At 46.2% G+C, this 22,461-nt stretch overlaps 1 protein-coding gene across 1 annotated transcript in view; it reads right to left on the bottom strand.

Annotated features, from left to right (window-relative positions):
* Positions 1–22,199, bottom strand: part of LOC147661242 (uncharacterized) — a 55,953-nt gene extending 33,754 nt beyond the window's left edge. Inside the window, exon 1 of the mRNA XM_086951211.1 lies at positions 22,125–22,199. The gene's annotated coding sequence lies outside the window, so the exon portion shown is untranslated. The remainder of the gene's footprint in view (positions 1–22,124) is intronic.
* Positions 22,200–22,461: the final 262 nt, after the last annotated feature.

The following is a 22,461-nucleotide window of genomic DNA, read 5'->3' as shown; positions in this document are numbered from 1 at the left end:
TGGACCCCTGCCGCCAGCAGCACCTTCTGATCCTACGACTCAGGTTGCTGTGAACTCGCGGCCCCCTCCCAAGGTCAAGTCACCAGGAACCACCAATACACTTCCGCCTTCCCATCCGGCTGCAACCTCTTCTTCTGCTAGTGTTACCGTTACACCCAAGGTCAAACCAACACCTAAACCCCGAACCAAGGTAGAAACCCATAATCCTCCTAGTAGGGCAATGTCAAATACCATGCAATCGGGGGCTGTATCCCTTCCGCCACCCCCCCTAGCTACATCTGGCCAAAGAGTACCCGCCCCGACTGACCATCTTAATCCGAGGCAAAATGGCCAGAATACAAACCCTCTAACATCGCAGAGAGCCAGCACCAGCTTCATACGATCAAGGGGTTTTGTGGATCTTCCCCCTGAGGTTAGCCCCTATGTTGTGGTGCTGACCGGGGTAACCGAATTGACGTACAACCAGCAGGAAAACTTTGCCTCGCTAAAGAATAAAGTGATCCACTGGTTGGACGCCAATAAACCAATACCCAACCACCTAAGGAGCAAAATCCTTATGGTACGGAGGGTACCCTGGGTAGGGACCACACAAAAGTCCACCTGCGGAGACTGTGTGATTGTCTCCTTTGAGGATTCTAACACTGCTAACGCCATTTACTCATGGATTAACCATAGTTCAACCGCCTCAATAATAGCAAGACCACTTACTTTTTTCTATCCACCATCTCCCCCTCCAACTCAGGGGGGGAATTGGAGTAGGATCCAGGCGAGGAACCACACATGGGGAGCACAAAGCAACTGGTGGGCAGATACACTCGGAGGATGGAACGGGGTCCCGATGTCCAATAGATATGGATGTCTTGAGGAAGTGGACTGACTTCTACATTCAACAACTACCGTAGCCCCTTCACCCACCCCAAACTGCGCCCACATTCAGTCTACGGGCGACGCACTAACCATTAGTGTTCTAAATACACACATGGTCGGTCAATCTTTTCCATCAACACCAGCCCACATAGCTACAAACGATCTCAGAGTAGGGGTAGGTAGGCAAGTCACATGCTCATCCAAGGGTGTAACTATAGATTCACACCTAAGGCTGGAACATAATCCCCCTATCTCACATAGCCTCAAATTAAATAGCGCCCCATTGGACGCCCCCCCACCCAACCAATGTGGGAAACCTGTAGCACAAGAGCGCTTCGTGATACCTGATACTAGAAGCACACCAGAGGCTCCGGGCATAATTTCCATTCTGTCCTGGAATGTGGCAGGGCTAGCCAATAAAGTAGACACCCCTGACTGGACAGACCTAGTAGAGGGCTATGACATATGTCTCTTACAAGAGACATGGGCTAGAGAACAATTCAGCCGCCAGGGATTCGCTATCTTTAACATTGAAGCGAAATGGGGAGGAAAGGGCCGACCCTCAGGAGGACTTTCGACCTGGGTTGGGTCCCATTTGGCCTGTAGGGCCACACAGCTCGAAACCAATTCCTGTGACTTCCAGTGTGTCTCCCTTGATTGGCCATGCGGAGGGAAGCTCGTATTGATTAACATATACTCAAGGCCAGTGGGGGTTGCAGCAACTTCGGGTCCAGTGGAAGATTTAGCACAGTTCCTCGACACACATAATTTTTCTTCCCCTCTAATCATAGGTGGAGACTTCAATCAGCAATACGAACCACTTCCTGACTACCTAGAGGGCATATCCAGCGAGGAGGATGACCTATGGGACATTCCTACCCTGACAGATCCAGTGACCAAGGCATGTTCCCCTCTTCCCATCCAGATAATGTCCCTCACTCTCAGCCACTCACTGAGAGCGTGTAATGGTCGGACTGAGGGTGATATCCCGCCAAAAAATACCTTTAATAGACCGGGCTACGAGTCACGGATTGATTATATAATGGTTCCAACCAGGGATTGGAGGAGGGTGAAAGACTTTAAAGTTATCCCTAGATACGACAGTGATCACAATCTGCTCTCACTAAAATTCGAGATCCCTGGCCGGCAAATAGATAAGGTAGACACTAATGCACCATCACAGCCCGACCTTGTGCTATCCAGCAATAGGCGCAGAATCAAATGGGCCAAATTGCTGGAAAACCACAACAACATTGAGAGACTCTATGCACTAGTCGCCCCCGCCCTGGAAAAAGTTGAGTGCTGCACGAACCATTCAGCCAGCGAATCCGAGACCAAAACCACAGGTAGTTTGGGTACTCAGGCACAATTGGCTGTTCTTGGTAACATCCATTCGGACTTATGCACTAATCTTGCAGAGGTACTGAATCCAGTTGCCAGGCCTCACAAGCCCAAACAGAGAAGAGAGACTTGGTTCAATGCCTCTTGCAGGGAAGCAAAAATCCTACAGCTGGAATCACTCAAAGCACGAGACACTTTAAACACAATAAGGGAGAGACGAGTAGCCTACAAATCTGCCCTCGACACTGCAAAAAAAGATTGGGACGAGGAGAATTGGATAAAAATAACAGCTGCCCTCGCCTGCCGAGACTCACGGACCTTTTGGCAAATTGTTAGGCACGGCTCTGCCGAACCACTTGCAGCAGTCGAGGCCAGCATAGCACCATCTGTCTGGGAGGAGCATTTTAAAAATCTATACCATCCACATAGCAGTGACAGTGGGAGAAGTGAACTTGCAGGAGTGTCCCCCAAAATCAAAAACAGTGTAATTGCCATGGATGGTTTCAGCATAGAGGAAGTCACCCTGGCAATTTCCTCCCTGCCTGCAGGTAAGGCGCCAGGCCTAGACAGGCTTCCAGGCGATCTTTACAAGCACGAACCTAAAGTCTGGGCTCCCTATTTTGGGGTATTATTCAATTCCATTCTGAAAGGTCTGCCAATCCCTTCCACCTGGCCAGGGGCCGAAATAGTGCCAATTTTCAAAAAGGGGTCCCCCTCCTCCCTGCAAACTATAGGCCAATAAGCCTAATTGATGTATCCCAGAAACTTTTTTCCAAGCTTTTGTTAAATCGCTTGCATGAGTGGATCAGGGACTTCAACATCCTTAGCCCCTTTCAAGCAGGCTTCAGGGAGAAGGTCTCCACTGTGGACCAGGTCTTTCGTCTTGTCCTCATTGTAATAACCAACTTTTCCGACCCTTTTGAGAAGGAGGATGATGAATGATGACTCCAGCCTTTTATCCCCTATGGTATAGGGATTAGGACTATAAGTAGGACCTATCCATAAGGCACAGTAGTGCATTTTCGTACCCTTTTCTTTAGATCAGGGCTTATAAGCTAAAGCTAGGGGATAGATATATAAGTATTAGAGATGATCCGTCCTTTTGTAAGAGTATTAGTACATTTTCTATGGAGTCATGCATATTTTGGGCCTTGCAGGCCTTAAACGGGACAGACTCCATCTTGCCCTCTGCCCAGTAGCTGGAGAGGCTTTCTAGGTTAAATGTAATGTTTTAGTTTCAAGGTGTTGTTCGCTTGGAGAGAACCGGTTCAGGCTGGCCCTTATCGAAAGACTGTATTTTTCTCCACTCCGAAGACACAACTTCAGGCCGGCCGGCTGGGAACGTGTCCTTGGTACGGGGAGGTACAAGAATTTGGTGGGCGGCAGGTTACTGGCCGTAACTTTCCATGAAGGGACAGCTTCCATATTAGTGAAAGTGTTAGGCAATGAGTCAGTCAGTCCGTAGGCGGCAGCTAGCCGTTAGCATCTCTGCCATTAATTATTTCTGCGGCAGACAATCGCCATTTTGAAGTCTGAGAAAAGCCGAGACACTCTGAGAGCTAGAGAGGGAGGGAGAGAGAGAGAGAGAGAGAGAGAGAGACGGTAGCTAATAACGAGCAAGGTTCCAGTGCCTTGGAGGGAAGTAGAGGAGGTTGAGCCTAGCGGTGCAGACGTGTACTTGTGACGGCTGAGGTGGACCCCCCGAGACGAGCCAAGACACAGAGAGAGAGACGAGACGAGAACCTAGATGACTGCCGAGTCCAAACTTCATATTAACCAGGTGATATCTGCCCCTTCCCTTGCGAAGCGCGCACCTTAACCTCTATCTTTTCTTTGCAGCATATATACGTATAGATATATATATATATCGTGTAGTATTGTGTTTATTCTTTATATTGTAATAAATGCCCCCATTTTTGGTGAACCGACATGTGCCTTGTATTCTTGTTCAATCGTTGTGATCTAGTTCTTCTAGTCAGGTGTTGTTTGCATGAACGGATGTGGATCCCGGTCAGGTAAGGAATGACTGAACAAGTAGGGAGGCAGAAAACAGTTGATGTCAAGAGCAGAAGGCACACCTTGTGATTCGAACACTATACTAATTTCCATTGCCGTAGTTTTACCCTGAATAGATAATTACAGATTTCATCCCTGAAGATTCATAGGAAAGTGATCGTCGTTGGTACACGGCGTTAATGAGAGCACCTAAGGATAGGTGTGTAGGTCTGCTGGATTGTAGACCGTGTGTAAATGAGAGCACCGGGGGAATACGGTGCAGAGGCCTGCCAGATTGTAGGTCGTGTGTAAGTGAGAGCACCCAAGATTGAGGGGTGTGTAGGTCTGCTGGATTGCAGATCGGGTGTAAAGGAGAGCACTGGGACTGCAGGCCCACGTGTGTAGACGCGCCGGATTGCGTGTCAAGTGAATAAAGTGCGAAATGGTACATTATCAGATCTGCCCCAGGGTAGACTAGTCTGGGCTTATGTGGCCGCGAGACTAATAGGTGTGAATAGGATGTTGTAGAACCAATGCTTGTTTATTGCTATTTTTCCCATCCTTAGGTACGAGATGTTATACATATGCTATATCCATTGTAAATACGTTCGAAGGAGGGAGTTGTTTACGTTCCGGCTGGATTAGAGGGGCTCCTAGGAGCGGATTCCATCTGGTCCAAAAATCTGGTCGGTACACTCATACACTGGAAAACAGTGCAGTTGGAGGGTGGCAGCCTCTACACTGTATTTGTGGACCTGAGGGCAGCGTTCAACCTGGTCCCGAGGAACAAGCTGTGGGAGGTCCTTGACAAACTGGGGGTCCCTGAAGGTCTTTTGAACATGATAATCCGCCTCCACACCACTAATTTTGCCCAGGTTAGATGCGGCAGGATGGGGGAATTGTCTGAGAGGTTCCCCGTTGGCAGGGGGGGGTAAGGCAGGGTTGTGTGCTTGCACCAACCCTGTTCTGCCTCTATGTCAACGGGGTAATCTCCCACTTAGCGGGTGTACCAAACTCTGACACCCCAAAATTGGCTGCTGAGAGGGTCCCAGCCATCATGTTTGCCGACGACACTCTGCTACTATCTAAGTCGGCAAAAGGCATCCAGCGAATCCTTGACGGCTTTGTGGACTTCTGCGAGGCCCATGGATTAGAAATTAACGCCACCAAGACGAAATTCATGGTCCTCAACCCCCCACAGAAATTTCACTTTAGTCCAAGCATTGCACATATTAAGCTGGAAAGAGTAAAAACCTTTGAATACCTGGGAATTGTACTAAATGACAAATTCACCTGGAGCTCACATCTGGAGAAAGCTGCACTTAAACTGACCCAGCATTCGGGAGGCATAATGAAGCTCTTGGCAAGCAACAAATCCTCAATCAGGCCGATTGGCCCCCCATTACAGATATATAAATCCCAGGCCAAGGGGGCTGTCATCTATGGATCTGAACTTTGGGGCCATGAAAAAACATCAAAGCTGCTGAAGGTGGAAAATAAATTCATTCGTAACCTTGTTGGGCTACCACCGAGCACCCCCCTTGTCCCCCTCAGGATGGACCTAGGCCTATGCCCGCTTGATGAGGATCTGGCTCTACGCCCACTGGCCTTCTGGCGTAGAATATGGACAACTCCAGAATTGGCCAGTTACAGGGAAGGACTCCGGGAGGTTCTTGCCACTCCAGGTGCTGGAAAAATTAAATGGCTCAATTCTATCAAAATAGAATTGGAGGCCCTGGGCCTTTCAACAATGTGGTCTGACCCCCAGAACACGTGCCATATCCTCTCTAAAAAGGATCTAGCCAGGTCATACTGAGAAAGCAAACTTTCCCTGATACTTAACCACCAACATCTCGGGTCCTTGACAGCTTCCTTTTTGTCCCACAAGGTGAATTACAATATGGAACCAACTTTGGATAAAATGTATCCCTCCTTACTAAGAAAATTATACCTCCAGTGGAGACATGGATCTCTCCCCATCAGAACCCTCACAACCAAATGGAGTCATGATCCAAGTAGCACCTGTCCAGCATGCAGAATTTCGGTCGAAAGTGAGCTCCACATCCTTTTCTTCTGTCCAGCTTACCGAGAGATCCGAAGGTACTGGATTGTTCCCCTATGCAGGAACCTGGGATTCAAGAAGTGTTTGGCCGCTTTTAGAGTCTTAAAAACTGATTTGTCAGACCATATTGTGTTTGCTATGGCCAAGTACTTGGGCGCCCACTGGTCTATCAGAAGGAAATGTCTCAAAACACAGACTTGAGTGCGGACCTGTTTTTAGTATATAAGGATTTCTTTCTAGTAACGTTTTATGAATTTTACAATTCGCTGTACAAATCATTTAAATGAACTGTTTTTATATAATTGTCTTTTATGGTAAATTTTTACCGAAATAAAGATTTTTGAAATTGAAAATTGATTTGGAATTAAGAGCGAGCTGAATTGCAAAGATTGGTATCACAACTCAATGAGAAGAATTCTAGGATCCAGTTCACATATATCATCATTAGCAGTGAAGTAAATTACCTGAATGTGAAGATCGAAAAAGATGAACAGAATCGTATACTTCCCACAGACATCTACACAAAGCCTACAGATCGGAATAATACTCTTTTGTTTACAAGTTTTAATCCTAAAAGTCTCATTACTAATGTAAATGTATAGGCATTTATATAGCGCACTACTTACCCGTAGGGTCCCGAGGCGCTTCGACCGCTGCGAAACCCTTCCTGGCTTCCCTGAGAGATGGTCCCTTAATGGGTATCTCCAGGGTGAGACCAGGCATCCCCAGCGGTCTGGTGGGGCCGTTAGTGAAGATGAGGCAAGCTAATGCCCAGAGTTGCCGAGTGTGATCGCTGATCAGAGTGGGCACCGAGGCGAGAGAATTATCGAGTCCGCTGACCCTGGTCCAGAAACCTGCCGCGCCGGGAATCGAACCCTGGTCCCGGGCCGTCCTCTGCTCTCGGGTCTGCCGCCTCTAACCAGTGAGCCACACTACTTAATCTGCCATATTCTCACTTTTTAAGAATTAAAAGGATATGTGCTAACCCCGAGACATTTAACACTCAGGTCCAATCGGACCATACCAGGTTTGAACAGATAGGGTATCCTCCCGAGATACTGGATCAAACTATTGATAGATTGGCGATCGTGGACAGAAAAACCTTACTGAATCCTATGGCAAGAACACAAAAACAAGGCATTACATTTGTATCAAAATACTCGACAGCCTCTAGCAGGATTAAAAAAATCATCCTGAAGAGATGGGAACTATTACAAGCTGAAAGTGATTTCAATGGGATTTTTTTTAGAGCATGGGTACTCACAAACTTTCTCTCAGGGGCCAAATTTACTGTGTGGTTTGTGTCTGAGGGCCGCACCGGTGGGGGAGGGGGCGGGGCTAGAGCAACAAAAAGAAACTGACTATGAGGTTGAGCAGCGGACGCCTTCGTCCACTGAGCTATCAGACCCGGCATATATATAGATCTCTCTTCCTCCCTCCCTCCCTCTCTCTCCCTCCTTGTCTTCCTCTGTCTCACTCACTCTGACTGTCTCACTCCCTCTCCCTCTCCCCTTCCTCACCTTCGCTCTCCCTCCCTCTCCTTTCCTCTCCTTCCCTCCCTCTCCTTCCCTCACCTTCCCCCTTTCCCTCACTCCCCTTCCCTCATTACCTCACTCCCCTTCCCTCACTCCCCTTCCCTCATTCCCTCCCTCCCCTTCCCTCACTCCCCTTCCCCCACTCCCCTTCCCCCACTCCCCTTCCCTCACTCCCCGTCCCTCACTACCTCCTTCACTCCCTCCTTCTCTCCCTCCCCTTACTCCTCTTCCTTCACTCCCCTCCCCTTCCCTCACTCCCTCCCTCCCCTTCCCTTACTCCTCTTCCTTCACTCCCCTCCCCTTCCCTCTCTCCTTCCCTCACTCCCCTTCCTAATGCCCTCCCTCCTCCTTCCCTCACTCCCTCCCTCCTTCCCTCACTCCCTCCTTCCCTCACTCCCCTCCCCTTTCCCTCCACTCCCCCTCCCTCTCCCCCCCTTCCCTCACTCCCCTTCTCCCTCACTCCCTTCCCTCCCCCACTTCCCTCATTCCCCTTCCCCACTCCCCTACCCCCACTCCCCTTCCCCCACTCCCCTTCCCTCACTCACTCCCCTCACTCACCCACTCCCTTCCCTCACTCACTCCCTTCCCTCACTCACTCCCTTCCCTCACTCACTCCCTTCCCTCACCCCCTCTCACTCCCCCCGTCCCTCACTTCCCTTCCCTCACTCCCTCACTCCCCTTCCCTCACTCCCTCCCCTTCCCTCACTCCCTCCCCTTCCCTCACTCCCTCCCTCCCCTTCCCTCCCCTCACTCCCTCCCTCCCTCCCCTCACTCCCTCCCCTCACTCCCTCCCTCCCCTCACTCCCTCCCTCCCCTCACTCCCTCCCCTCCCTCCCTCCCCTCCCTCCCTCCCCTCCCTCACTCCCCTTCCCTCACTCCCCTTCCCTCACTCCCCTTCCCTCACTCCCCTTCCCTCACTCCCCTTCCCTCACTCCGTCTCCCTAGCGCTAACTTGACCCAAGAGGGAATCAAAGCGCTTTACATGTAGGATCATTGCGTTAGAAGTTACATCAGTTACAAGAGCATAGTAAGGTACAGTATACATCATGTTCTTTAACTAACCAGCCTGAGAGGTCAATGAAGTAATTCAGAACAAGATCTCACTATTACACAGTTAATATTAAATAGTCGAGTTTCACATTTAATGACAATATAAGCTATTTAAACAGGAAGCATGACAATGTGACACATTTTGGATAACCAGTGGCAATAGTCCTTGGGGGGAATTCTCATTTTTTTTAAATGACGACACAGAAATTTTTAAGTTTTTATCATATTTTTTCATGAGATTTGTTACAAGACTTACTTTACATCGTTTGACGACTCAGCTTTGGTTCTTAGAATCAAACCAGAGCCCTGGTACGGTTATATCCAAGGCAGTCTGTGCCCCCCACCACCCCTTAGAAATAAAGCATCTCCCGCTCCCCTGATTGCGTACATCTCCAAACCCCACAGGACACCAAAATACTTCATAAATACTCAAAATAATTCTCACATACAATAGGCTGTAAAACACGCAAACTATTTGACCACCAATAAAGCGATCCGAGGACCTGTGAGGTATATGCAAGTGCTATAGTTAAACGTTAAAAGTATCATCAATATGAGGTCGGAGCACAAAACATCACAAACAAGAACACCCATACAATATTCCGCTAACAAAGGTAGTATCCATCCAGCCAACAGCGGTCCTGTAGCAGGACGGTGTGACATTCACTATAATGCCAGGCTGAGTCATGTGTACGAAAAACCTCTCCGTGACATCATGAACACAAGGATGAGCTTGGGATCTCAATTATCAAACAGATGCATTCTGAACTTCAACGCAAACAACTGGAGTGTCACACCTGAAAACAACAAGTTTGACAAAAAGTGCGCTGGACTAGAAGAAGGGGTGCTTCAAGGCGCTAGCATCCTTTTGTAATCTCAAAGCCGTGTACACCCTGGGCAAAAAAAGAGCTGAGCCCCATTATTAAAAGAAAAGACCCCCCTCCTCCCCAATATACCTACAACAATGCTATACATATATACCTGTCTGTCACCGGGCTGAGACAGCTTCCCCAGCGCGCACAGACACACAGCCCCACCCGAGCACTTCACAGCCATTTGCATGTGAATGGAGCTTTGCTGTATTTCACCTCCTCTTAGCGCCCCTGCAGCTCCACTCTGGCCTCCTGGGATGAATCGCCCGGCCCCCATAGAGCAACAGAGTGTCTCTGCAACCGGCAGTGTTCGCAGACACTCTTTAAAAAAGTTTTTTTTTAAAACACCGGTACGATGTCTCATGGTCCGCGGGCCGCCACGGAAGGCTTGCCGGGCCGCTGTTGGCCCGCAGGCCGTACTATGAGTACCAGGGTTTTAGAGAAACCAATTTTTGCGTATACTAGGGGAAGAAATCTGATGGATATCATGAGAACCCCTCACAGGAAGAATACTGTTAACGGACACAAGGTGTTCATTGCAACAATATAATAACAGGCAACAGTATTGTACATCCCACATCTGGTAAAAAAATACAATTGCGCCATTCTGGCGAGTGTAACACCACAAACATTGTCTATTGTTTGAAGTGCCCGTGCGGCAAATTTAAGACAAGGCTCACAGAGCACAAGAGTAACTTTAGATGTCAAAGCAGAACAACATCTGTTGCCACCCACTGGGTTGAAGCAAAACACAACATTGCTCAACTTGGAGCACAGATTATCGAAGTTGTGGCCAAGCAATAAGGCTGTGATAATAATGGTAAACTTCTCCAGAGGGAACTCTTTTGGATCGAACATCTTAGCACGCTGCTACCGAACGGTCTTAATGACAGAGTTGATTAGTTGTTTTTTATAAAGTCACAAACATGGGTATTTCTTTCCTTTCTTTTGTTATCACCATAACAGAAATGTAGGACCACTAATTGTAATCCCTCCAACATCCACTGTCAGCTTAACACTCCTGATAACCATTAGAAGGTTGTTTACTAACTATTCACAGTATGGTAGATTTACATGTTAGATCATCATATGCATTTCATATATTAGAAACTTTCTTTTGTTACACTTGTGAATTTTTAGAGAGGATATAGACACAAACGTTTGGATTTTATTAACTGTTGGTCTTCGGTCACTATCAAGGTACTCTTTGATGGAATTGGTTTTTTCGTATCATGTACCATTTACTGTAATTCATTAGATTGTGACTACCTTAGGAAGAGGGTATGCATTACATATATCTATAAAGGGGATACCCTTTAATATGACTATATGCTTTGTATAGGTCATGTTAGTGAATGGTCAACATATTGAAAATTCTATCATAGTGAGTAAATATATAGGAGCAATTGCCTAGTAATACATCCTCAGATTGTAACTACTCCGGTAGAGTGTAAGGACTGTATCCGAACTCCCCACTAACCGAGATAAAGCTTAAAAAAAGCACAGCGCAATAGTTACGGTTTGTATAGGGACAATAATATATTATTTTCAGTTACTACGGTCTCAGGGCTAACAGCCTCTTCGATCCCTTGAACAGACGGTAGAAGGAATTTTTTAACCTGTATATTTTTTTATTTGTCTCCTTGTAATGATGACATTACAAGATTCAGTCACGCAGGATCATACGGGTGTAGACAGTTCTACATGGTCGTGGTACTCAATTGGTTATGCGACGGTCTTCATGTTGTGTTATGATAGATATATCCATTCACACCTACCACGTATGGTCTTCCAAAAATAAGGATTAGATAATTAGAATAAACTACATATCCCACAATTGTCGTTACAACCGAGTTTGAGTGGCACTACTTAAAGTCTGTATGGTACCCTTCCGCAGTATCTTCCCATACGCGTTGAGCGCCACAGAGGCTTGCAGCAACTGCTAGCTGTCGGTAAGAACTCTTCGGTACAATCAGTTATACTGTCCTGCATACGACGACATTCGGCCGCTTTCATTTGCTCACACGAGTTTCCCCTGTGTTTACGTTTTAGCCACAGCGGCTTGCAGTATCAAGTAAATTGTTGAAAGCTTTTAAGCTGGTACATCGCATTAACATTCTGGACCAATTTTAACCATACATACAGGTATTTCGGATATTACTATGCTTCCTGACTAGTCATGTGTTTCCATCAGGTTATCGTTTTTTTAGGTCGAGCCTTTACCATTCCGCAGGAATGGGAAATGGGGAGAATTCAAGTCGGCTATTTTCTCGTCAAACCAAAGGCCTTTCAGCCGCGGTTTTCTTGCAGTGCCCGTGAACCACGTGATAACATGCACGCGCATTCAGGGCCAGCCAGCCCAGCACATCAAAGGGCTTCTCCTCCCCTAATTATTCATGGCCGGCCGCAGGCCGGCCGTACTTTCAGTTTCCCCAGAACGGCTAATTAGGGGAGGAGAAGCCCTTTGATGTGCTTCACACCAATGCGCCTCAGTCATTCCTCTTCTTTGTATTTGCTTCCAGACTCCGATCTGCTCATGTGCACAAGACGCTTTACACATTACACTCATCTGCCTGAAGTGGGAGTTTTAAACAAGCAAAGCTGGTCCTTCTGTACTTGCAGTTTCACTTCTAATGTGTGTTGTTATTTATCTGATTTTTAGCTTAGGTGTATCACGCTTGTTCATGAGTTTGATCTCTTCATACTGTCAAATGTTTTCTAAGTTGTTTTGGATTGTCTTACCACTGGAGGTCTCCCTGTGCTACATTTAGCCTCTGACACATGCAACGCCACTCAACCACGCAACGCCACTCAACCACGCAACGCCACGCAACTACGCAACGCCACGCAACTACGCAACGCCACGCAACTACGCAACGCCACGCAACTACGCAACGCCACTCAACTACGCAACGCCACTCAACTACGCAACGCCACTCAACTACGCAACGCCGCTCAACTACGCAACGCCGCTCAACTACGCAACGCCGCTCAACTACGCAACGCCGCTCAACTACGCAACGCCGCTCAACTACGCAACGCCGCGCAACTACGCAACGCCGCAATGCCACGCAACTACGCAACGCCACGCAACTACGCAACGCCACTCACACATGCAACGCCACTCACACATGCAACGCCACTCACACATGCAACGCCACTCAACTACGCAACGCCACTCAACTACGCAACGCCACTCAACTACGCAACGCCACTCAACTACGCAACGCCACGCAACTACGCAACGCCACGCAACTACGCAACGCCACGCAACTACGCAACGCCACGCAACTTCACAACGCCACTCACACATGCAACGCCACTCACACATGCAACGCCACTCAACTACGCAACGCCGCTCAACTACGCAACGCCGCTCAACTACGCAACGCCGCTCAACTACGCAACGTCGCTCAACTACGCAACGCCGCTCAACTACGCAACGCCGCTCAACTACGCAACGCCGCTCAACTACGCAACGCCGCGCAACTACGCAACGCCGCAATGCCACGCAACTACGCAACGCCACGCAACTACGCAACGCCACTCACACATGCAACGCCACTCACACATGCAACGCCACTCAACTACGCAACGCCACTCAACTACGCAACGCCACTCAACTACGCAACGCCACTCAACTACGCAACGCCACTCAACTACGCAACGCCACTCAACTACGCAACGCCACGCAACTACGCAACGCCACGCAACTACGCAACGCCACGCAACTTCACAACGCCACGCAACTACACGCAACGCCGCTCAACTACGCAACGCCGCGCAACTACGCAACGCCACGCAACAACGTAACGCCACTCAACTACGCAACGCCACTCAACTACGCAACGCCACTCAACTACGCAACGCCACTCAACTACGCAACGCCACTCAACTACGCAACGCCACTCAACTACGCAACGCCACTCAACTACGCACACATGCAACGCCACTCACACATGCAACGCCACTCACACACGCAACGCCACTCACACACGCAACGCTACTCACACACGCAACGCCACTCACACATGCAACGCCACTCACACACACAACGCCACTCACACACACAACGCCACTCACACACGAAAAACCACTCACGTTGCCAATAGGTCTCGCAGTACGACAGTTGGAGCCATTACAATTGCAAATAACAATGCCTTTCACTTTGGTTATCATTTTAAATACATAAAGGGCTTTGTCATTTACAAAACCAATAGCTCCAACTTTCCTACTGTGAGACCTATTGGCAACGCCAGTGCTTGTTTTTTTAAACGTAGTGCCTTTTAGCTAAGTATACGCAAGTTTAAGCAATCATAGACATGTGAAATAAACTAGTCACTCGTGTTGAGCATGTTCATAGTAACTGGTTACAGTGATTTTGCCGTAACAATATACTTGGCTACATTTTGGCATCCCTTGATGTTTTTTAGATCCTGTCCTGGTATCGCATACTTGCAGTAAAGAAATTATCGTGAGGAAGTAGTATCAAGGTATGCAACATGCTCTACCCGATTTATTGAGAAATGCTATTTATCTTTTTGTTCAAATCTGTTTTTATTGTGAACACAGCGATAAGCCTACAACCCCTTATCGGGGCCGGCCGCGCAGAGAAAAGTCAGTAGGTGTAATTAACCAGGGGAGGTGAAATCCTTAACACAGCGCCCTGCCTACAACCCCCGGGGGGGCTGGCCGCGTGGCTTAGGGGAGAATATAGCAAGAGGTGGCCATGCGCTGGCAACGTGTCGTTGTACGGGGGAGGCGCGTATGGGAAGGAGAGCAGTGGTGTCACATTTTCAAAGGCCCAACAGGGACCAAACTGCCCCAAAGGGGGGCGGAAGCCAGAGTGGCAAGCAAGAAAGAAGAAAAAGTCGGAAGAAGAAGAGCAGTGGTGAGGCGGAGAGGGGCCAGGGAGGTGTAGCTGCGGTCGCCTACAAGAGACGTAAAACGCAAACCAGCACTGGGGGAAGCGACTAAGAGCCTAGCCTGCTTGGATCAGCAGGGATGAGGGCGTCCTCGAACAACATAAACTTTTGATCGTTTTTATCCTGTTTATCGCAGTGGAGTTTTTCCGTAAGCATCGATTTTCCTGATGCTCACTGATAGCTGAGCTAACACTTGTTATATCTGGGGGGCTAAGCTTTTACAGCATGTAAAAGATTCTAAGATGGACGCGGTTCACTAACCCAGTACTTAGTACACTTTTGATGCGCTAAGAGACTACCACTGATTACTTTGTTTACTTTACCTGAATATTGTGACTATATGCTCGCTATCATATACGAGAGGGCTGTTATGCATTTGATCTCTGAGATCAGAGGCAGATTACTATGTATGAAATGGTTGTTACGTATTTTTCCTCCAACACTGTTCCCACTTCATACGCATGTCTGGGAAATAGGAGAGTTCCCTGAATAGTTGGGCAATTAGTTTGTCTAATGTGTTAATCAATGAGGAGCAACTCACTTGATATGCTTAATCCTTGTATAGTTTCAGGCAGTTTTATGACTCAGGAGTAATCTTTGAATGTGATTAGAGGGTCCTTCCTAAATTATAGGTCATCATCATTTACGTTAGTCTTCTGATTCCCCTTTTGTGTATCTACTATGTTATATAGTATCTAGGATACCACAGCCATTTTATGCATTTATGTTTTTTCCAGGTATTCGCCCCTGAAGAAGGGAACGGGATTCCCGAAATGCATTGGGCGAAGCTTCTTCGCAAGTTTTGTTAGCATTGTGATATTCAATGTATTACATGTAATGAACAGTCATGTGATTCTGTGAAGTATGTTATGATGAGGTATACTGTAGCAAGATACTGCTACACTGTAAATATTGAGAGCATTGAAGTATTTAGGCAAATGCTGATGTCCAAATAAAAATCATGTTAGATAAATTTGATTTCAAGCTAATAAAACATGAATACATCTTGATTATTCAAGAGATCATATAGTTCTTTGATTATCTTTTTTATTGGTTTAAAAGATTGAGAAAGGATTTCTCTTGGTACAGTGCATTTTGCAGGTAGGCTTCGCTTACTTCCACTAATACGGTCTTTCACATACTGTGTAGCCAACACAGTTAGCAGTTTGCACCCTTATGTTTAAATTAGATTACTTTATATAAACTAGGTCAGAGTGGAGTGCTCCTCTTTCTCCCCCGCATTTAGCATATAATTATGTGGCACTGATTGGTATTGTGTGGAGTGTGTGTTGCATTCAGTAGAGTGTAATAATGTGGAGAAGTGTGGCTTACTGGTTAGAGGAGGCATACCCTGAAGCAGAGGTCAGACCCGGGACCAGGGTTCAATTCCCGACACGGCAGGGTCTGAGCCCAAGTGTCCACGGACTTGATAATTCTATTACAGGACCGGAGGCTTCGGATTATGCAGCAAGATCTCACTATTACACAGTTAATATTAAATAGTCGAGTTTCACATTTAATGACAATATAAGCTATTTAAACAGGAAGCATGACAATGTGACACATTTTGGATAACCAGTGGCAATAGTCCTTGGGGGGAATTCTCATTTTTTTAAATGACGACACAGAAATTTTTAAGTTTTTATCATATTTTTTCATGAGATTTGTTACAAGACTTACTTTACATCGTTTGACGACTCAGCTTTGGTTCTTAGAATCAAACCAGAGCCCTGGTACGGTTATATCCAAGGCAGTCTGTGCCCCCCACCACCCCTTAGAAATAAAGCATCTCCCGCTCCCCTGATTGCGTACATCTCCAAACCCCACAGGACACCAAAATACTTCATAAATACTCAAAATAATTCTCACATACAATAGGCTGTAAAACACGCAAACTATTTGAGCACCAATAAAGCGATCCGAGGACCTGTGAGGTATATGCAAGTGCTATAGTTAAACGTTAAAAGTATCATCAATATGAGGTCGGAGCACAAAACATCACAAACAAGAACACCCATACAATATTCCGCTAACAAAGGTAGTATCCATCCAGCCAACAGCGGTCCTGTAGCAGGGCGGTGTGACATTCACTATAATGCCAGGCTGAGTCATGTGTACGAAAAACCTCTCCGTGACATCATGAACACAAGGATGAGCTTGGGATCTCAATTATCAAACAGATGCATTCTGAACTTCAACGCAAACAACTGGAGTGTCACACCTGAAAACAACAAGTTTGACAAAAAGTGCGCTGGACTAGAAGAAGGGGTGCTTCAAGGCGCTAGCATCCTTTTGTAATCTCAAAGCCGTGTACACCCTGGGCAAAAAAAGAGCTGAGCCCCATTATTAAAAGAAAAGACCCCCCTCCTCCCCAATATACCTACAACAATGCTATACATATATACCTGTCTGTCACCGGGCTGAGACAGCTTCCCCAGCGCGCACAGACACACAGCCCCACCCGAGCACTTCACAGCCATTTGCATGTGAATGGAGCTTTGCTGTATTTCACCTCCTCTTAGCGCCCCTGCAGCTCCACTCTGGCCTCCTGGGATGAATCGCCCGGCCCCCATAGAGCAACAGTGTGTCTCTGCAACCGGCAGTGTTCGCAGACACTCTTTAAAAAAGTTTTTTTTTAAAACACCGGTACGATGTCTCATGGTCCGCGGGCCGCCACGGAAGGCTTGCCGGGCCGCTGTTGGCCCGCAGGCCGTACTATGAGTACCCGGGTTTTAGAGAAACCAATTTTTGCCTATACTAGGGGAAGAAATCTGATGGATATCATGAGAACCCCTCACAGGAAGAATACTGTTAACGGACACAAGGTGTTCATTGCAACAATATAATAACAGGCAACAGTATTGTACATCCCACATCTGGTAAAAAAATACAATTGCGCCATTCTGGCGAGTGTAACACCACAAACATTGTCTATTGTTTGAAGTGCCCATGCGGCAAATTTAAGACAAGGCTCACAGAGCACAAGAGTAACTTTAGATGTCAAAGCAGAACAACATCTGTTGCCACCCACTGGGCTGAAGCAAAACACAACATTGCTCAACTTGGAGCACAGATTATCGAAGTTGTGGCCAAGCAATAAGGCTGTGATAATAATGGTAAACTTCTCCAGAGGGAACTCTTTTGGATCGAACATCTTAGCACGCTGCTACCGAACGGTCTTAATGACAGAGTTGATTAGTTGTTTTTTATAAAGTCACAAACATGGGTATTTCTTTCCTTTCTTTTGTTATCACCATAACAGAAATGTAGGACCACTAATTGTAATCCCTCCAACATCCACTGTCAGCTTAACACTCCTGATAACCATTAGAAGGTTTACTAACTATTCACAGTATGGTAGATTTACATGTTAGATCATCATATGCATTTCATATATTAGAAACTTTCTTTTGTTACACTTGTGAATTTTTAGAGAGGATATAGACACAAACGTTTCGATTTTATTAACTGTTGGTCTTCGGTCACTATCAAGGTACTCTTTGATGGAATTGTTTTTTTCGTATCATGTACCATTTACTGTAATTCATTAGATTGTGACTACCTTAGGAAGAGGGTATGCATTACATATATCTATAAAGGGGATACCCTTTAATATGACTATATGCTTTGTATAGGTCATGTTAGTGAATGGTCAACATATTGAAAATTCTATCATAGTGAGTAAATATATAGGAGCAATTGCCTAGTAATACATCCTCAGATTGTAACTACTCCGGTAGAGTGTAAGGACTGTATCCGAACTCCCCACTAACCGAGAAAGCTTAAAATAAGCACAGCGCAATAGTTACGGTTTGTATAGGGACAATAATATATTATTTTCAGTTACTACGGTCTCAGGGCTAACAGCCTCTTCGATCCCTTGAACAGACGGTAGAAGGAATTTTTTAACCTGTATATTTTTTTATTTGTCTCCTTGTAATGATGACATTACAAGATTCAGTCACGCAGGATCATACGGGTGTAGACAGTTCTACATGGTCGTGGTACTCAATTGGTTATGCGACGGTCTTCATGTTGTGTTATGATAGATATATCCATTCACACCTACCACGTATGGTCTTCCAAAAATAAGGATTAGATAATTAGAATAAACTACATATCCCACAATTGTCGTTACAACCGAGTTTGAGTGGCACTACTTAAAGTCTGTATGGTACCCTTCCGCAGTATCTTCCCATACGCGTTGAGCGCCACAGAGGCTTGCAGCAACTGCTAGCTGTCGGTAAGAACTCTTCGGTACAATCAGTTATACTGTCCTGCATACGACGACATTCGGCCGCTTTCATTTGCTCACACGAGTTTCCCCTGTGTTTACGTTTTAGCCACAGCGGCTTGCAGTATCAAGTAAATTGTTGAAAGCTTGTAAGCTGGTACATCGCATTAACATTCTGGACCAATTTTAACCATACATACAGGTATTTCGGATATTACTATGCTTCCTGACTAGTCATGTGTTTCCATCAGGTTATCGTTTTTTTTTTTTAAACGTAGTGCCTTTTAGCTAAGTATACGCAAGTTTAAGCAATCATAGACATGTGAAATAAACTAGTCACTCGTGTTGAGCATGTTCATAGTAACTGGTTACAGTGATTTTGCCGTAACAATATACTTGGCTACATTTTGGCATCCCTTGATGTTTTTTAGATCCTGTCCTGGTATCGCATACTTGCAGTAAAGAAATTATCGTGAGGAAGTAGTATCAAGGTATGCAACATGCTCTACCCGATTTATTGAGAAATGCTATTTATCTTTTTGTTCAAATCTGTTTTTATTGTGAACACAGCGATAAGCCTACAACCCCTTATCGGGGCCGGCCGCGCAGAGAAAAGTCAGTAGGTGTAATTAACCAGGGGAGGTGAAATCCTTAACACAGCGCCCTGCCTACAACCCCCGGGGGGGCTGGCCGCGTGGCTTAGGGGAGAATATAGCAAGAGGTGGCCATGCGCTGGCAACGTGTCGTTGTACGGGGGAGGCGCGTATGGGAAGGAGAGCAGTGGTGTCACATTTTCAAAGGCCCAACAGGGACCAAACTGCCCCAAAGGGGGGCGGAAGCCAGAGTGGCAAGCAAGAAAGAAGAAAAAGTCGGAAGAAGAAGAGCAGTGGTGAGGCGGAGAGGGGCCAGGGAGGTGTAGCTGCGGTCGCCTACAAGAGACGTAAAACGCAAACCAGCACTGGGGGAAGCGACTAAGAGCCTAGCCTGCTTGGATCAGCAGGGATGAGGGCGTCCTCGAACAACATAAACTTTTGATCGTTTTTATCCTGTTTATCGCAGTGGAGTTTTTCCGTAAGCATCGATTTTCCTGATGCTCACTGATAGCTGAGCTAACACTTGTTATATCTGGGGGGCTAAGCTTTTACAGCATGTAAAAGATTCTAAGATGGACGCGGTTCACTAACCCAGTACTTAGTACACTTTTGATGCGCTAAGAGACTACCACTGATTACTTTGTTTACTTTACCTGAATATTGTGACTATATGCTCGCTATCATATACGAGAGGGCTGTTATGCATTTGATCTCTGAGATCAGAGGCAGATTACTATGTATGAAATGGTTGTTACGTATTTTTCCTCCAACACTGTTCCCACTTCATACGCATGTCTGGGAAATAGGAGAGTTCCCTGAATAGTTGGGCAATTAGTTTGTCTAATGTGTTAATCAATGAGGAGCAACTCACTTGATATGCTTAATCCTTGTATAGTTTCAGGCAGTTTTATGACTCAGGAGTAATCTTTGAATGTGATTAGAGGGTCCTTCCTAAATTATAGGTCATCATCATTTACGTTAGTCTTCTGATTCCCCTTTTGTGTATCTACTATGTTATATAGTATCTAGGATACCACAGCCATTTTATGCATTTATGTTTTTTCCAGGTATTCGCCCCTGAAGAAGGGAACGGGATTCCCGAAATGCATTGGGCGAAGCTTCTTCGCAAGTTTTGTTAGCATTGTGATATTCAATGTATTACATGTAATGAACAGTCATGTGATTCTGTGAAGTATGTTATGATGAGGTATACTGTAGCAAGATACTGCTACACTGTAAATATTGAGAGCATTGAAGTATTTAGGCAAATGCTGATGCCCAAATAAAAATCATGTTAGATAAATTTGATTTCAAGCTAATAAAACATGAATACATCTTGATTATTCAAGAGATCATATAGTTCTTTGATTATCTTTTTTATTGGTTTAAAAGATTGAGAAAGGATTTCTCTTGGTACAGTGCATTTTGCAGGTAGGCTTCGCTTACTTCCACTAATACGGTCTTTCACATACTGTGTAGCCAACACAGTTAGCAGTTTGCACCCTTATGTTTAAATTAGATTACTTTATATAAACTAGGTCAGAGTGGAGTGCTCCTCTTTCTCCCCCGCATTTAGCATATAATTATGTGGCACTGATTGGTATTGTGTGGAGTGTGTGTTGCATTCAGTAGAGTGTAATAATGTGGAGAAGTGTGGCTTACTGGTTAGAGGAGGCATACCCTGAAGCAGAGGTCAGACCCGGGACCAGGGTTCAATTCCAGACACGGCAGGGTCTGAGCCCAAGTGTCCACGGACTTGATAATTCTCACTTCGGTGCCTACTTGAATCATGGGTTCACACTCTGCAACTCTGGGCAAATGCTTGCTTAATCTCCACTACGGCCCCCCCCGAGGCGGGATTCCTGGCTTTCACCTTGGGGATGCCCAGTACAGGTTATCTCACAGGGAAAAGCCAGGACGGGTTCCCAATGCAAGTCGAGCGCTATATAAGAACACACATACATACATAATGTGTTGTGTAATTATCTGGCACTGAGTGGTATTTGGAGTGTATGTTGCATTAAGTGCAGTGTAATTATGTGGTGTGTAATTATGTGGGACTGAGTGGTATTTGGAGTGTGTGTTGCATTGAGTGCAGTGTAATTATGTGGCGTGTAATTATGTGGCACGGAGTGGTATTTGGTGTGTATGTTGCATTAAGTGCAGTGTAATTATGTGGTGTGTAATTATGTGGGACTGAGTGGTATTTGGAGTGTGTGTTGCATTGAGTGCAGTGTAATTATGTGGCGTGTAATTATGTGGCACTGAGTGGTATTTGGAGTGACAGAATAGGCGAGACCTAAAAAAGCTGGAATGGTGTATTATGGTGGTGTAGAAAAAGATAAAACGTGCTGTAAACAGATACCGCAGTGAAAATATCAGGACTGTAAAAAAATGATTTCAAATGTCTTCAATGGCGCTGTGTAAATACCATAAAACCATTGAGAAGTGTGTGGAATCATGCAAAGACCGAGAGAAAAACAACCAAATGAAGGGGACAGCGGCGCATAACAGCCACAGGGACGAGGGCGGGAACAGTCCATGCCAAGGACCGAGCCCGGCGATCAACGATAATGAGCGTCAAGGAAAGGGCCGCGTGCGCACCGCAGAAGCGGCCCCGAAGCAGGAAGGGGAATCAAAAGGAGCTTACCGTGCCCAAAGTGACATGGCGCCCGCTCGAACGCCGCAACCTACACTCCCGAGCGCAGGAAGTGACGCAGGAGAGCTTACCGTACCCAAAGTGACATGGCGCCCGCTCGAACACGCGTAGTAAGTGACGCAGCAGAGCAGGAGCATGCGCAGTACAGCATCCGGAAGTGTGATAAAAAGGGGACTGCGCTTTTATCAGCCCGCCAACAAAGATATATACGGAAATGGAAGGTAAGAAGAAAGACATAAAAGACGGTATGAAAGATCATTAAAAAAACTAGCGCGAAAAGGAGAAAAAACATGAATTATTCAAAGATAAAATATTAAAAGAGATGCCA

The sequence above is a fragment of the Lissotriton vulgaris genome, unplaced genomic scaffold (assembly GCF_964263255.1).
Source record: "Lissotriton vulgaris unplaced genomic scaffold, aLisVul1.2 SCAFFOLD_372, whole genome shotgun sequence".
NCBI classification, from domain to species: domain Eukaryota; kingdom Metazoa; phylum Chordata; class Amphibia; order Caudata; family Salamandridae; genus Lissotriton; species Lissotriton vulgaris.
Note: the sequence above shows the minus strand (reverse complement) of the source record. Positions and strands in the feature narration are given on the sequence as shown.